The sequence below is a fragment of the Aquarana catesbeiana genome, linkage group LG07, assembly GCF_042186555.1.
Source record: "Aquarana catesbeiana isolate 2022-GZ linkage group LG07, ASM4218655v1, whole genome shotgun sequence".
Lineage (NCBI taxonomy): Eukaryota > Metazoa > Chordata > Amphibia > Anura > Ranidae > Aquarana > Aquarana catesbeiana.
Window position 1 is genome coordinate 331,278,588 of NC_133330.1, and position 15,694 is coordinate 331,294,281.

The following is a 15,694-nucleotide window of genomic DNA, read 5'->3' on the forward strand; positions in this document are numbered from 1 at the left end:
CTCCTGTACTATGTCTGTGGTCTCTGACCATCTCCTTTACTATGTCTGTGGTCTCTGACCATCTCCTATATCATGTCTGCAGTCTCGGACCATCTCCTGTACTATGTCTGCAGTCTCTGGCCATCTCCTGTACTATGTCTGCGGTCTCTGACCATCTCCTGTACTATGTCTGCAGTCTCTGACCATCTCCTGTACTATGTCTTCAGTCTCTAACCATCTCCTATATCATGTGTGCAGTCTCTGACCATCTCCTGTACTATGTCTATAGTCTCTGACCAGCTCCTGCATTATGTCTGCAGTCTCTGACCATCTCCTGTTCAATGTCTGCAACCTCTAACCGTCTCCTGTATTATGTCTGCAGACTCTGATCATCTCTTGTATCATGTCTGCAGTCTCGGACCATCTCCTGTACTATGGCTGCAGTCTCGGACCATCTTCTTTACTATGTCTGCAGTCTCAGACCATCTCCTGTATTATGTCTGCAGTCTCTGACCATCTCCTGTACCATGTCTGCAGCCTCTAACCGTCTCCTGTATTATGTCTGCAGACTCTGATCATCTCTTGTATCATGTCTGCAGTCTCGGACCATCTCCTGTACTATGTCTGCAGTCTCGGACCATCTTCTTTACTATGTCCGCAGTCTCAGACCATCTCCTGTATCATGTCTGCAGTCTCTGAGCATCTCCTGTACTATGTGTGCAGTCTCTTACCATCTCTTGTATTATGTCTGCAGTCTCTGACCATCTCCTGTACTATGTCTGAAGTCTCTAACCGTCTCCTATATCATGTCTGCAGTCACTGACCATCTCCTGTACTATGTTTGCAGTCTCTGACCATCTCTTGTATTATGTCTGCAGTCTCTGACCATCTCCTGTACTATGTCTGCAGTCTCTAACCGTCTCCTATATTATGTCTGCAGTCTCTGACCATCTCTTGTACTATGTCTGCAGCCTCTAACCGTCTCCTGTATTATGTCTGCAGTCTCTGATCATCTCTTGTATCATGTCTGCAGTGTCGGACCATCTTCTGTACTAAGTCTGCAGTCTCGGACCATCTCCTGTATCATGTCTGCAGTCTCTGACCATCTTCTGTACTATGTCTGCAGTCTCGGACCATCTCCTGTATGATGTCTGCAGTCTCTGACCATCTCCTGTACTATGTCTGCGGTCCCTGACCATCTCCTGTACTATGTCTGCAGTCTCTGATCATCACCTGTACTGTGTCTGCAGTCTCGGATCATCTCCTGTTCTATGTCTGCAGTCTCGGACCATCTTCTGTACTATGTCTGCAGTCTCGGACCATCTCCTGTATCATGTCTGCAGTCTCTGACCATCTTCTGTACTATGTCTGCAGTCTCGAACCATCTCCTGTATCATGTCTGCAGTCTCTGACCATCTCCTGTACTATGTCTGCAGTCTCTGACAATCTCCTGTACTATGTCTGCAGTCTCTGACCATCTCCTGTACTATGTCTGCAGTCTCTAACCATCTCCTGTATCATGTCTGCAGTCTCTGACCATCTCCTGTACTATGTCTGCAGTCTCTGACCATCTCCTGTACTATGTCTGCAGTCTCTGACCATCTCTTGTATCATGTCTGCAGCCTCGGACCATCTCCTGTACTATGTCTGTGGCCTCGGACCATCTTCTGTACTATGTCTGCGGCCTCGGACCATCTTCTGTACTATGTCTGCAGTCTCAGACCGTCTCCTGTATCATGTCTGCAGTCTCTGACCATCTTCTGTACTATGTCTGCGGTCTCTGACCATCTCCTGTACTATGTCTGCAGTCTCTGACCATCTCCTGTACTATGTCTACAGTCTCAGGCCATCTTCTGTACTATGTCTGCAGTCTTGGACCATCTCCTGTACTATGTGTGCAGTCTCTGACCATCTCTTGTATTATGTCTGCAGTCTCTGACCATCTCCTGTACTATGTCTGCAGTCTCTAACTGTCTCCTATATCATGTCTGCAGTCTCCGACCATCTCCTGTACTATGTCTGCAGCCTATAACCGTCTCCTGTATTATGTCTGCAGTCTCTGATCATCTCTTGTATCATGTCTGCAGTCTCGGACCATCTCCTGTACTATGTCTGCAGTCTCGGACCATCTTCTGTACCATGTCTGCAGTCACGGACCATCTCCTGTATCATGTCTGCAGTCTCTGACCATCTTCTGTACTATGTCTGCAGTCTCGGACCATCTCCTGTATCATGTCTGCAGTCTATGACCATCTCCTGTACTATGTCTGCAGTCCCTGACCATCTCCTGTACTATGTCTGCAGTCTCTGACCATCTCCTGTACTGTGTCTGCAGTCTCTGGCCATCTCTTGTATCATGTCTGCAGTCTCGGACCATCTCCTGTACTATGTCTGCAGTCTCGGACCATCTTCTGTACTTTGTCTGCAGTCTCGGACCATCTTCTGTACTTTGTCTGCAGTCTCGGACCATCTCCTGTATCATGTTTGCAGTCTCTGACCATCTTCTGTATTATGTCTGAAGTCTCGAACCATCTCCTGTATCATGGCTGCAGTCTCTGACCATCTCCTGTACTATGTCTGCAGTCCCTGACCATCTCCTGTACTTTGTCTGCAGTCTCTGGCCATCTCCTGTACCTATGTCTGCAGTCTCTAACCGTCTCCTGTATCATGTCTGCAGTCTCTGACCATCTCCTGTACTATGTCTGCAGTCTCTGACCATCTCCTGTACTATGTCTGCAGTCTCGGACCATCTCCTGTATCATGTCTGCAGTCTCTGACCATCTTCTGTACTATGTCTGCAGTCTCTGACCATCTCCTGTACTATGTCTGTGGTCTCGGACCATCTCTTGTATCGTGTCTGCAGTCTCGGACCATCTCCTGTACTATGTCTGTGGTCCTTGACCATCTTCTGTACTATGTCTACGGTCTCGGACCATCTCCTATATCATGTCTGCAGTCTCTGACCATCTTCTGTGCTATGTCTGCGGTCTCAGGCTATCTCCTGTGTTATGTCTGCAGTCTCGGACCATCTTCTGTACTATGGCTGCAGTCTCGGACCATCTGCTGTATCATGTCTGCAGTCTCTGACCATCTTATGTACTATGTCTGCGGTCTCTGACCATCTCCTGTACTATGTCTGCAGTCTTCTGACCATCTTCTGTACTATGTCTGCAGTCTCAGACCGTCTCCTGTATCATGTCTGCAGTCTCTGACCATCTTCTGTACTATGTCTGCGGTCTCTGACCATCTCCTGTACTATGTCTGCAGTCTCTGACCATCTCCTGTACTATGTCTGCAGTCTCAGGCCATCTTCTGTACTATGTCTGCAGTCTGGGACCATCTCCTGTACTATGTGTGCAGTCTCTGACCATCACTTGTATTATGTCTGCAGTCTCTGACCATCTCCTGTACTATGTCTGCAGTCTCTAACTGTCTCCTATATCATGTCTGCAGTCTCTGACCATCTCCTGTACTATGTCTGCAGCCTATAACCGTCTCCTGTATTATGTCTGCAGTCTCTGATCATCTCTTGTATCATGTCTGCAGTCTCGGACCATCTCCTGTACTATGTCTGCAGTCTCGGACCATCTTCTGTACTATGTCTGCAGTCTCGGACCATCTCCTGTATCATGTCTGCAGTCTATGACCATCTCCTGTACTATATCTGCGGTCTTTGACCGTCTCCTGTACTATGTCTGCAGTCTCGGACCATCTCCTATATCATGTCTGCAGTCTCGGACCATCTCCTGTACTATGTCTGCGGTCTCAGACCATCTCCTGTACTATATCTGCAGTCTTTGACCGTCTCGTGTACTATGTCTGCAGTCTCGGAGCATCTCCTGTACTATGTCTGCAGTCTCTGACCTTCTCCTCTACTATATCTGCAGTCTCTAACCATCTCCTGTACTATGTCTGTAGTCTCTGACCATCTCCTGTATTATTTCTGCAGTCTCTGATCATCTCCTGTATTATGACTGCAGTCTCTGATCGTCTCTTGTATTATGTCTGCAGTCTTTGACCATCTCCTATACTATGTCTGCAGTCTCTGACCATCTCCTGTACTATGTCTGCAGTCTCTGACCATCTCCTGTACTAAGTCTGCAGTCTCTGGCCATCTCTTGTATCATGTCTGCAGTCTCGGACCATCTCCTGTACTATGTCTGCAGTCTCGGACCATCTTCTGTACTTTGTCTGCAGTCTCGGACCATCTCCTGTATTATGTCTGCAGTCTCTGACCATTTCCAGTACAATGTCTGCAGTCTCGACCATCTCTTGTACTATGTCTGTAGTTTCTGACCATCTCTTGTACTAGGTCTGCATTCCTTAACCGTCTCTTATATCATGTTTGCAGTCTCTAACCGTCTCCTATATCATGTCTGCAGTCTCTGACCATCTCCTGCACTATGTCTGCAGTCTCGGACCATCTCCTGTACTATGTCTGCAGTCTCTGACCATCTCCTCCACCTTGTCTACAGTCTCTAACCATCTCCTGTACTATGTCTGTAGTCTCTGACCATCTCCTGTATTATGTCTGCAGTCTCTGATCATCTCCTGTATTATGACTGCAGTCTCTGATCGTCTCTTGTATTATGTCTGCAGTCTTTGACCGTCTCCTGTACTATGTCTGCAGTCTCGGACCATATCCTGTACTATTTCTGCGGTCTCTGACCATCTCCTGTACTGTCTGCGGTTTCTGATCATCTCCTATACTATGTCTGCAGTCTCTAACCATCTCCTGTACTATGTCTGCAGTCTCTAACCGTCTCCCATATTATGTCTGCAGTGTCTGTCCATCTCCTGTACCATATCTGCGGTCTTTGACCGTCTCCTGTACTATGTCTGCAGTCTCGGACCATCTCCTGTACTATGTCTGCGGTCTCTGACCATCTCCTGTACTATGTCTGCGGTCTCTGACCATCTCCTGTACTATGTCTGCATGCTCTGACCATCTCCTGTATTAAGTCTGCAGTCTCTAACCGTCTCCTCTATCATGTCTGCAGTCTCTGACCATCTCCTATATCATGACTGCAGTCTCTAACCATCTCCTATGTCATGTCTGCAGTCTCTGACCATCTCCTGTACTATATCTGCGGTCTTTGACCGTCTCCTGTACTATGTCTGCAGTCTCGGACCATCTCCTATATCATGTCTGCAGTCTCGGACCATCTCCTGTACTATGTCTGCGGTCTCAGACCATCTCCTGTACCATATCTGCGGTCTTTGACCGTCTCGTGTACTATGTCTGCAGTCTCGGAGCATCTCCTGTACTATGTCTGCAGTCTCTGACCATCTCCTCTACTATGTCTGCAGTCTCTAACCATCTCCTGTACTATGTCTGTAGTCTCTGACCATCTCCTGTATTATGTCTGCAGTCTCTGATCATCTCCTGTATTATGACTGCAGTCTCTGATCTTCTCTTGTATTATGTCTGCAGTCTTTGTCCATCTCCTATACTATGTCTGCAGTCTCTGACCATCTCATGTACTATGTCTGCTGTCTCTGACCATCTACTGTACTATGTCTGCGGTTTCTGACCATCTCCTATACTATGTCTGCGGTCTCTGACCATCTCCTGTACTAAGTCTGCAGTCTTTAACCGTCTCCTATATCATGTCTGCAGTCTCTGACCAACTCCTGTACTGTCTGCAGTCTCTGACCATCTCCTGTACTATGTCTGCAGTCTCTAACCGTCTCCTATATCATGTCTGCAGTCTCTGGCCATCTCCTGTACTATATCTGCGGTCTTTGACCGTCTCCTGTTCTATGTCTGCAGTCTCTAACTGTCTCCTATATCATATCTGCAGTCTCTGACCATCTCCTGTACTATGTCTGCAGTCTCCAACCATCTCCTGTACTATGTCTGCAGTCTCTGACCATCTCCTGTGTTATGTCTGCAGTCTCTGATCATCTCCTGTATTATGTCTGCAGTCTCGAACCATCTCTTGTACTATGTCTGCAGTCTCGGACCGTCTTCTGTACTATGTCTGCAGTCTCGGACCATGTCCTGTATCATGTCTGCAGTCTCTGACCATCTCCTGTACTATGTCTGCAGTCCCTGACCATCTCCTGTACTATGTCTGCAGTCTCTGACCATCTCCTGTACTATGTCTGCAGTCTCTGGCCATCTCTTGTATCATGTCTGCAGTCTCGGACCATCTCCTGTACTATGTCTGCAGTCTCGGACCATCTTCTGTACTAAGTCTGCAGTCTTTAACCGTCTCCTATATCATGTCTGCAGTCTCTGACCAACTCCTGTACTGTCTGCAGTCTCTGACCATCTCCTGTACTATGTCTGCAGTCTCTAACCGTCTCCTATATCATGTCTGCAGTCTCTGGCCATCTCCTGTACTATATCTGCGGTCTTTGACCGTCTCCTGTTCTATGTCTGCAGTCTCTAACTGTCTCCTATATCATATCTGCAGTCTCTGACCATCTCCTGTACTATGTCTGCAGTCTCCAACCATCTCCTGTACTATGTCTGCAGTCTCTGACCATCTCCTGTGTTATGTCTGCAGTCTCTGATCATCTCCTGTATTATGTCTGTAGTCTCGAACCATCTCTTGTACTATGTCTGCAGTCTCTGACCAACTCCTCTATTATGTCTGCAGTCTCTGACCATCTCCTGTACTATGTCTGCAGTCTCTGACCATCTCCTGTACTATGTCTGTAGTCTCTGACCATCTCCTGTACTATGTCTGTAGTCTCTGACAATCTCCTGTACCATGTCTGCAGTCTCTAACCATCTCCTGTACTATGTCTGCAGTCTCTGACCATCTCCTGTATTATGTCTGCAGTCTCTGACCATCTCCTATATCATGTTTGCAGTCTCTGATCATCTCTTGTACTATGTCTGTAGTCCTTGACCATTTCCTGTATTATGTCTGCAGTCTCTGACCATCTCTTGTACTATGTCTGCAGTCTCTGACCATCTCCTGTATCATGTCTGTAGTATTTCTGGGGGCTCTTTCTAACAGACTCTCTAACAGAAGCGCTCTCTGTCTCCATCAGAGAGGCCCCCCTCCAGGTCCCAATAAAGTACTCTTGCTTCTCTTCCTGTATTTTGTTTATTGTACCTGTAAGGATCTCAGGGTAATGAAGACTTCGTGGTGGAGCATCTCTGTGGTTGAGTCGTTGCCATAGAAATATTTGTAAAGGGGAGGAGTTACTAAAATGACCATGCCCATGTGGGGGCGCCAGAAATATTTCTGCACCCAGGCACCTGTGACCCTAGGATTGGCCCTGATCCCTACTATAAAGCACGGAGGTGGAAGCATCATGCTTTAGGGATGTTTCTCTGCTAAACGTACAGGCCGACTTTGCCGCATGGAGATGGGTCTTGGATGGGTCTTTCAGAATGACGATGACCCAAAATATACTTCCAAAACAACACAGGAGTGGCTCAAGAAGAAGCACAGTAAGGTCATAAAGTGGCCTAGCCAGTCTCCAGACCTTAATCCTATAGAAAATGTATGGAGGAAGCTGAAACCTTTATTTCTAGCGCTATTACTAGCGCTAAAATGCCTGAAAACTGTCTCAGTGTGAAAGGGGTCTTAGTCTTCCCACCTTTCACCATTGCTGTACGGGAGATGGTACCTTAGGGATTCCGTTCGGTGCCTCAAGTAGGAAGATTGTCTGATTGGACGCAGATCTCTCAGGAGACTTTTTGGTTGAGGGAACCTTTTATCTAAAAGGTTCCCTCAAGGTTTATTTATCCGTTTGTGAGGGACAGCACTTAACGTAGGGAGAGGTTCCAGATGAGTAAGGAAGCCACACTACAAGATAGACTGAAAAGACCATGAATCCCTCTTCATTCAATCGGAATTGCCTGGAGTCCTGTTTGCTATGTAAATTGTGGACCAGCTATAACAGATGCTAAGTGGCTTTTATGTATCCCTATTGCATAGAGACTAGTGCATTTGTTAAGAAAGAATAGGTAGTGTGTGTATGTATTTATGCATCTTTGTAGAACTCTCTGGGGTTGATTTAATAAAACTGGATAGTGCAAAATCTGGGGCAGCTCTGCATAGAAACCAGTCAGCTTCTATGTTTTTTTTTAATATTAAAGCTTAATTGAACAAGCTGAAGTTAGAAGCTGATTTGATACTATGCACAGCTGCACCAGATTTTGCACTCTTCAGTTTTGGAAAATCAACAACTGTATGTCCTGTATTGTGTTCCTGTAAATGTAAATCGTTTGCATATGCAGCACATTGGTACACTGCTGTTTTTTTTCCTTGGCTTTACTGCAAGAGTTGGAGAAACGGCAAAAATTTGCAAAATGATTGGGGACCTCACCTGAGATTTGCACCAAAACAATTGGACTCTTGTCAGGGATTTGCTCCAAATCAGCCACAGAGGTAAATGCATAGTAAAGGTCGCTGGCAAGCCATTCCCTGATATGAAATGCTGTTCTAACTAAATTGCTTAGTGACTGAGGTCCAAGAATGCTGAAACAATTCAGCTTTCTATAGAAAATAACTATGATTTCCTTTTCAAGAAAAAAAAAAAACACAGAGGCTCACTGCAAATAACCTGCCCATCTAACATGGCCCTAAGACTAGGAAAATATTAGTTGTTAGAGTGATGTCTATTTGACTGCATATCTATCTATCTATCCTTCTCTTTCTTTCTGTCTCTAATCTTACCTAAGCTGAAAACTAGACAGATATAAAAAAAACACAAATGAATGCAACCCTGTAATTATTAATGTAGCACCCTCCTAGGTCGATGCTAGAATTTGTTAGATTTAGTGCTGGCTCACTGTGTTCAGTGGTGCTGTGTGTGTTTTGGTTAGGTAAATTAAGCTTGCCTCACTGTATCCAGTGTGGCTGCAATTGATTAGTTAGGTCTGTTCAGTGTTCTCAGCTGCTGCTATTCTGTTTACTCCCTCTGCTGACCAGAAAAGCTGTGAGAAATTTCTAGATCATAAGTGGAGGTGGACCCATGCAGATGGCAGCATGAATATTTATACAGCCCTGGTGAATCCCAGAAAGAAGGATCCTGAAGGCTGCTGGGAGACTGTATATATTCTCTGAACGTACTGAGTTTGGGGTCTTTTCCAGGAGAGGATAAGTCCAGCCTGGAGGGCTTGTTGCCCTCCAGAGCAACTCTGCCATGTCCTTGCTGTTCATGAGGCCTTAGGTGGTTGGCCTGAGGACCTGGATGCTGAAGCTGCTGAGAGCTGACTGAGGGGTTGTCTCTTGAAGATATGGTCCAGTATCACTGGGTACAGACTGCTGTGAGAGATCTTAGAGACTTTCGGGCTGCTGCCACCGTTCTTGTGCTAGAAGGTCAGCTGTGTGCTTGCTAAAGGGGACATCAGCTGGAGTCCTGAAGAGCTTAGTTTTTTTTTTATTTCTTCTGAAGGGACTCTGCTCTTATTGCTCTACAGTAAGAAGCTTGTGTGCTCTTCTTGTTTCTATTACAATAGTCCACAGTTTGCTATATGCAAGGACTTCTGCTTTCGCTACAGAAAGGAGTTCACTGTCCTCAATCTGTACCTAGTTTCTGTTCTGTTTTTTGGAGTATCCCACTCAATTCCCTCAACCCTATCCAAGTTCTCCAAAAATAAAAACAAAAAAAAATCAACCCTAGACTGGTTTTTGAGGAAAAGTGTGGCTGAGATTGTGTGCCTGGCTATGGGGCGATCCACTGGGGAAGAACCTGGGTACATTTCCAGCTGCTCTTACAGTAGTAAACGCTACATTAATACATCATTAATTGTATTATTTAAATGCGAGCTGTGTAAGTACCTGAGTTTGACCTGGTATCAGCTTTTTCAGCAAAGAAGAAGGAGAAGCAGCACACAAAACCAATCAGTTCGGGTGCTGACCAACCAACTAGAAAAACCTTGACCTGGATAAATGAGAGCCTTCACAGACAAAATAGCAAACATTTTGGGATATAAATTTCGAAAAATGGTGCAAAAAATGTTGCTAACACTCACTGGAATTGAAGTGGCTTGGAGAAGCTGTGAAACTTCTTCAATGTTACAGAACAAGTCCAGTTGAATGTGACCAGCTACTACTAGATATACCATGGCCTGGATAAATGAGAGCTTTCACAAACATAATGGCAACCATTTTAGGGTATATAACATAAAAATGGTGCAAAATGTTCCTGACTCACATTGGAACTGATGTGGCTTGAAGATGCTTGGAGGAACACCTTAACATTACAACAATTTCAGCTGAACGTGACCCACTACAACTAGATATACCATGACTGTGGTAAATGAGAACCTTCACAGACAGATTGACAACCATTTTGGGGTGTATACTATGAAACTGGTATGGGAATTTTCCTGACATTCATTAGAACCTAAGAAGTAAAGCTGTGAAACTTCTTCAAGAACACCGAACACAGCTATTCTATGACCTGGATAAATGTGAACCTCCACAGACATACAGTATTAATAACCATTTTGGTGTATATACCTGGAAAATAGTGCAGTAATGTTCCTGACTAGGGATGAGCTTCGTGTTGACCACAGTGTTGGGTACATGCTCCAGGAGGATGCCCAGCGTTTTGAAGGCTCTGATGATGATACTGAGCTAGATATAGGCAGTAACGTGAGCACGGACAGAGGGGGTGCCCAAGAAAGACATCAATCTGGCAGTCATGTTCCCCCTGCTGCAGCATACTGCCAGGTTTGCTCCAGTGATAAGGAGGGAGGGGATGATGAGGTCACTGACTCAACGTGGGTGCCTGATAGGAGAGAGGAGGAGGAGGAGGCACATCACCAAGGAGGCAGATGCCCTCCAGGGGCCAGCCTAAGGGCAGCACACTGACTGCATCACACCCCAAAGCTCCGCATGTGCAGGGCGCTGCTGTCTCTGCACATAATTCCAAAAGTTCTTTGGTGTGGGTTTTTTTGAGACGAGTGCATCAGATCGCACCGCTGTCCTTTAGCAAAATATGTCTCAAGCATATCTCGCATGGCCAAAACATCTCCCCGCTTGGGCACCGCATGCTTGACCAGACATATGTTGACCTGCCATGCAGTTCGTTGGCAAGCGTACCTAAAAGACCCACACCAAAGAACAAAGAGGACCTCTCCTTACTCCTTATCAGCTGGGATCTCCAACCCCACTATACCTTCACTCCTCTCTGAGACCTGCACTGAGAGGAATGAAGGTGTAGAATTAGGTGGGTCACAGCCAAGTACTTGCGGGCAATCTGCTATCGGTACACCGACGTCAGATTGTACCAGGCAAATTTCCCCTGCCCCAGCTGCTGCACCACAGAAAGAAGTTCACTCTCAGCCATTCACATGCCCAGCGGTTGAATGCTAGCTTGGCAAAATTGCGAGCACTTCAACTGCTACCTTTTCAGTTGGTAGACTCTGCCCCCTTCCGTGAGTTTGTGGAATGTGCGGTTCCTCAGTGGCAGGTTCCCAAACGCCACTTTTTCTCACGGAAGGCGATTCCGGATCTCTACCGGTATGTGGAAGGCAATGTCTTAGCCTCGCTGGACAGGGCGGTCAGCGGTAAGGTGCATATTACCGCTGACTTCATGGTCCAGCAGGCATGGACAGGGACGTTACCTAAGTTTCATGGAGCATTGGGTGACTCTGCTGGCAGCTGGGAAGGATGCAGGACAAAGTGCAGTAGTGTTGGAGGTTGTTCTGCCACCACGCCTCCAAAATGCCACTACTAGTGATTCTGACACACCTCTCTCCTCCACCCCCTCCTCTTCTTCTTCCTCCATGGCCTCTTCCTGTGCTTTGTCCTCGGAACCAGCGGTGCTCCGTAGGCGTTCAAGGGGCTACGCAAGTATGCAGGCCAAAAGATGCCATGCGGTGCTTGAGCTGGTGTGCTTGGAGGACAGGAGCCACACTGGGGCAGAGGTTCTGTCAGCTCTGCAGGGGCAGGTTCAGAGGTGGTTGACGCCATGCCAACTTAAGGCAGGATATGTGGTTTGCGACAATGGTACCAACCTCCTCTCTGCCCTCCAACAGGGACAAATGACCCATGTGCCCTGTTTGGCTCACGTCCTTAACTTGGTGGTGCAGCGGTCCTTGGGCAGGTACCCGGGCTTACAGGATGTCCTGAGGCAGGCCAGGAAAGTCTGCATGCATTTCCGCCGGTCATATAATGCCAGTGCTCGGCTGGAAGACCTCCAAAAGGAATTTAACCTGCCCAAGAACCGCCTAATCTGTGACATGCCCACCAGGTGGAACTCAACGTTGGCCATGCTGCAGCAGCTGCACACGCAGCAGAGGGCCATCAATGAGTACCTGTGCGACTATGGCACCAGGACAGGGTCAGGGGAGCTTGTTTTTTTCCCCACGCCAGTGGGCCATGATCAGGGATGCATGCACTGTCCTGTCACCATTTGAGGAGGCCACGAGGATGGTGAGCAGTGACAGTGCATGCATCAGTGACACTGTCCCCCTTGTCCTCCTGTTGGAGCACACGCTGCGTGGAATAATGGACAGGGCACTTGAGGCAGAACAGAGGCAGCAAGAGGAGGACTTCCTTAGCTCTCAAGGCCCCCTTTATCCAGACAGTGTTCCTGTGTGTCCGCCCATCACACAGGAAGAGGAGGAGAAGGAGGAGGAGGAGGATTGTGTCAGTATGGAGGTGGAGCCTGGCACTCAGCATCAGCAGCAGCCTTTAAGGGATCATTTACAGTCCCAAGAAACACATGGACTTGTACGTGGCTGGGAGGAGGTGGCTGCGGATCATGTCGTCCTTAGTGACCCAGAGGACTCCGGACCGAATGCCTCAGCAAACCTACGCTGCATGGCCTCCCTGATCCTGCAAAGCCTGCGGAAGGATCCTGGTATTCGTGGTATCAAGGAGAGGGATCAATACTGGCTGGCAACCCTCCTTGATCCACGTTACAAGGGTAAGGTTGCGGACCTTATCTTGAGCAGAGGATGAAACATCTTCAGGAGGTCTTGCAGAAAGGTCTGTGCAACGCGTTCCCAGAGACTGGGAGGTTACAAACTCCTGTTCCTGGACAACGTGTTGCTGAGGCTTCGGTCAGTCAAAAAAGGAGCGGTGGAGAAGGTGGCCGTCTGACCAATGCGTTCAGACAATTTTTTAGTCCGCAGCCCCAAGGTATGATCGGTTCCAGCAACCATCGCCAGCGTCTGTTTTACATGGTGCAGGAATACCTAGGGGCAAGATCTGACTTGGACACCTTTCCCACCAAAAATCCTCTGAGTTACTGGGTCTTGAGGATGGATCACTGGCCAGAGCTTGCACAGTATGCAATTGAGCTACTGGCCTGTCCTGCATCCAGCGTTCTTTCGGAACGCACATTCAGTACTGCTGGAGGCTTTGCAACCAATCACAGGATGTGTCTGTCCACTGACTCGGTCGATCGACTGACCTTCATAAAAATTAATCAGTCTTGAATCACCACCAGCTACCAAGCACCTGATGCTGATGTAACCAAATTTTTTTTTTTGAAATGTCAGATCCCTTCAAAGACTGCCTATGCTGATGCTGAGTGACTACCCTGTTATGCTGAGTAATTATCCTCTTCCTCCTCAATGATCATGCTGATAGCTTGTAAGAACATTTTTGGTTCTGGGCACCGCCACCAGTGCCTAAGGTCCAATTTTTCAGCCCCTGTTTAACAGGGGCGTGTAATTACAATTTTTGATGCAATTCTTTGCAGCAGGGCTAGTTTCTGCGCTCCAACTAGAGTATCTGTGAGGGGTTGCAGTGTTGTGGTACCAGCACCAGTGCCTAAGGCCCAATTTTTCTGGCCCTGTTCAACAGGGGCATGTAATTACAATTCTTGATATAATATTTCACAGCAGGGCCCTGTGAGGGCTTACAGTGTTGTTGCAACAACAACACCTAAGGCCCAAATTTCTGCAGAGTATATAGGGCAGGCCCCTACTTTCAAACATCCAACTTACAAACTACACCTACTTGCAAACGGAAGGAGACAACAGGAAGTGAGATGAAATCTACCCCTAGGAAGGGAAATTCTCTCCTGTAAGAGTTAATATGGGAACATTTTCAAAAAACATTTGTCATTGGGACAGAAAGTGAGGTGAAATCTTCTGAAGAGGAGCACAGACAGCAAAACAAATGTCACAGGGGTGATAACCCTTCCCTATGTTTTCCAAAAAGCTTAAAATAGATTTTTTGGCTGGAGCTAAACACTTTAAAAATGTACCAGTTCAAAATTACAAACAGATTCTATTTAACAACAAACCTACAGTCCCTGTCTTGTTTGCACCGCCTGTATACTGCTGTTCAGAGTATATAGGGCCTGGTGGCCCCACACCCTTCCTTTTTTTAATTTGGGTGCGGGGTTCCCCTAATATCCATACAAGACCCAAAGGGCCTGGTAATGGACTGGGGGGCACCCATGCCGTTTGTCTCACTGATTTTCATCCATATTGCCAGGACCCGACATTACATTAAAGCCGCAAGCAGTTTTAAATTACTTTTATTCCTTTAAAAATGTCATTTTGTGCAGGGACTGTTCTAAGCACGGGAAACACGCGACACTTTACAGGCATACTATAGACACCCCCCAGGTACGATATTTAAAGGAATATTTCACTTTTTTTATACTTTAAGCATCATTAAAGTCACTGCTCCCGACAAAACGGCCGTTTTTAAAACTTTATTTTGCATTGATACATGTCCCCTGGGGCAGGACCCGGGTCCCCAAACCCTTTTTAGGACAATACCATGCAAATTAGCCTATAAAATGAGCACTTTTGATTTCGAACGTTTGAGTCCCATATAACGTTCGTGCAAATTTTCGATCCGTTCGCAGGTTCTGGTGCGAACCGAACCGGGGGGGGGTGTTCAGCTCATCCCGACTCCCCACACCCAGAAACAACCTCTAAAGCCTTCCTATTGGTCTTGAGTAAGAATCTGGGACCCCCCCCTCTTTTTGACTCAATTAGGTCCTCACCAATTCACCCTGCAGAAGGGGGGACCCTAAGTAGCAAAAACAAAAAGAACACCGCTCTGATCAGTGAAGCCCACTATGAAACAAAACAGCACGCCCAAATCCAGGTGCTCCAAGGCTCAGGATGTCCTTCCTACATCAAAAAACTGTATCCTGAATAATGAAACGAAAGATCCGGCACTACTGGAAGTTCCATCTGCGATCTGTATTTAATCATAACCAAGTTAAAAATTCCATTAACGCATTTCGGCACAAGCCTTGTTCATAGCATCGTATTGTGAACAAGGCTTGTGCCGAAATGTGTTAGCTGTAATTTTTAACTTGGTTATGATTAAATAAAGATCGCAGATGGAACTTCCAGTAGTGCCGGCTCTTTTGTTTCATCAGAAGGGGGGACCCTGCAAGGCCCCGAAACACTTCACAATAAATCCGTAAAAACACATCTTTTGAGTTTTGGGTGGCTCTTACTTTTTGCTCTCTTGCTGCCCATGAAACACTTATGAGCCCATGGACATCCAAGCTTCTGTGCGCTACCAGCACCATGACCGAGCGGCCATAGAAAGCTCTCGGTCTATAGTCGTGATCCGGACAGGCTTCCGATCATGTGACCACTGTAGTAGCCAACCAAGGTGGTCACGTGATCAGGAAGTCTATCCCGCCCCCTAGGTGTCAAGGCGCACTTAACGGGATGCTAGGGCTGGACAGGAAGGGGTTAACTATGGTTATTCCCGGGGCACCATCCTTTGCGGTCATTACACCAAAGGTGTATCTAGCCTAAGCACTGTCAGGAGTCTGCAGCTCTATATAAGACTCTTTTCCTATT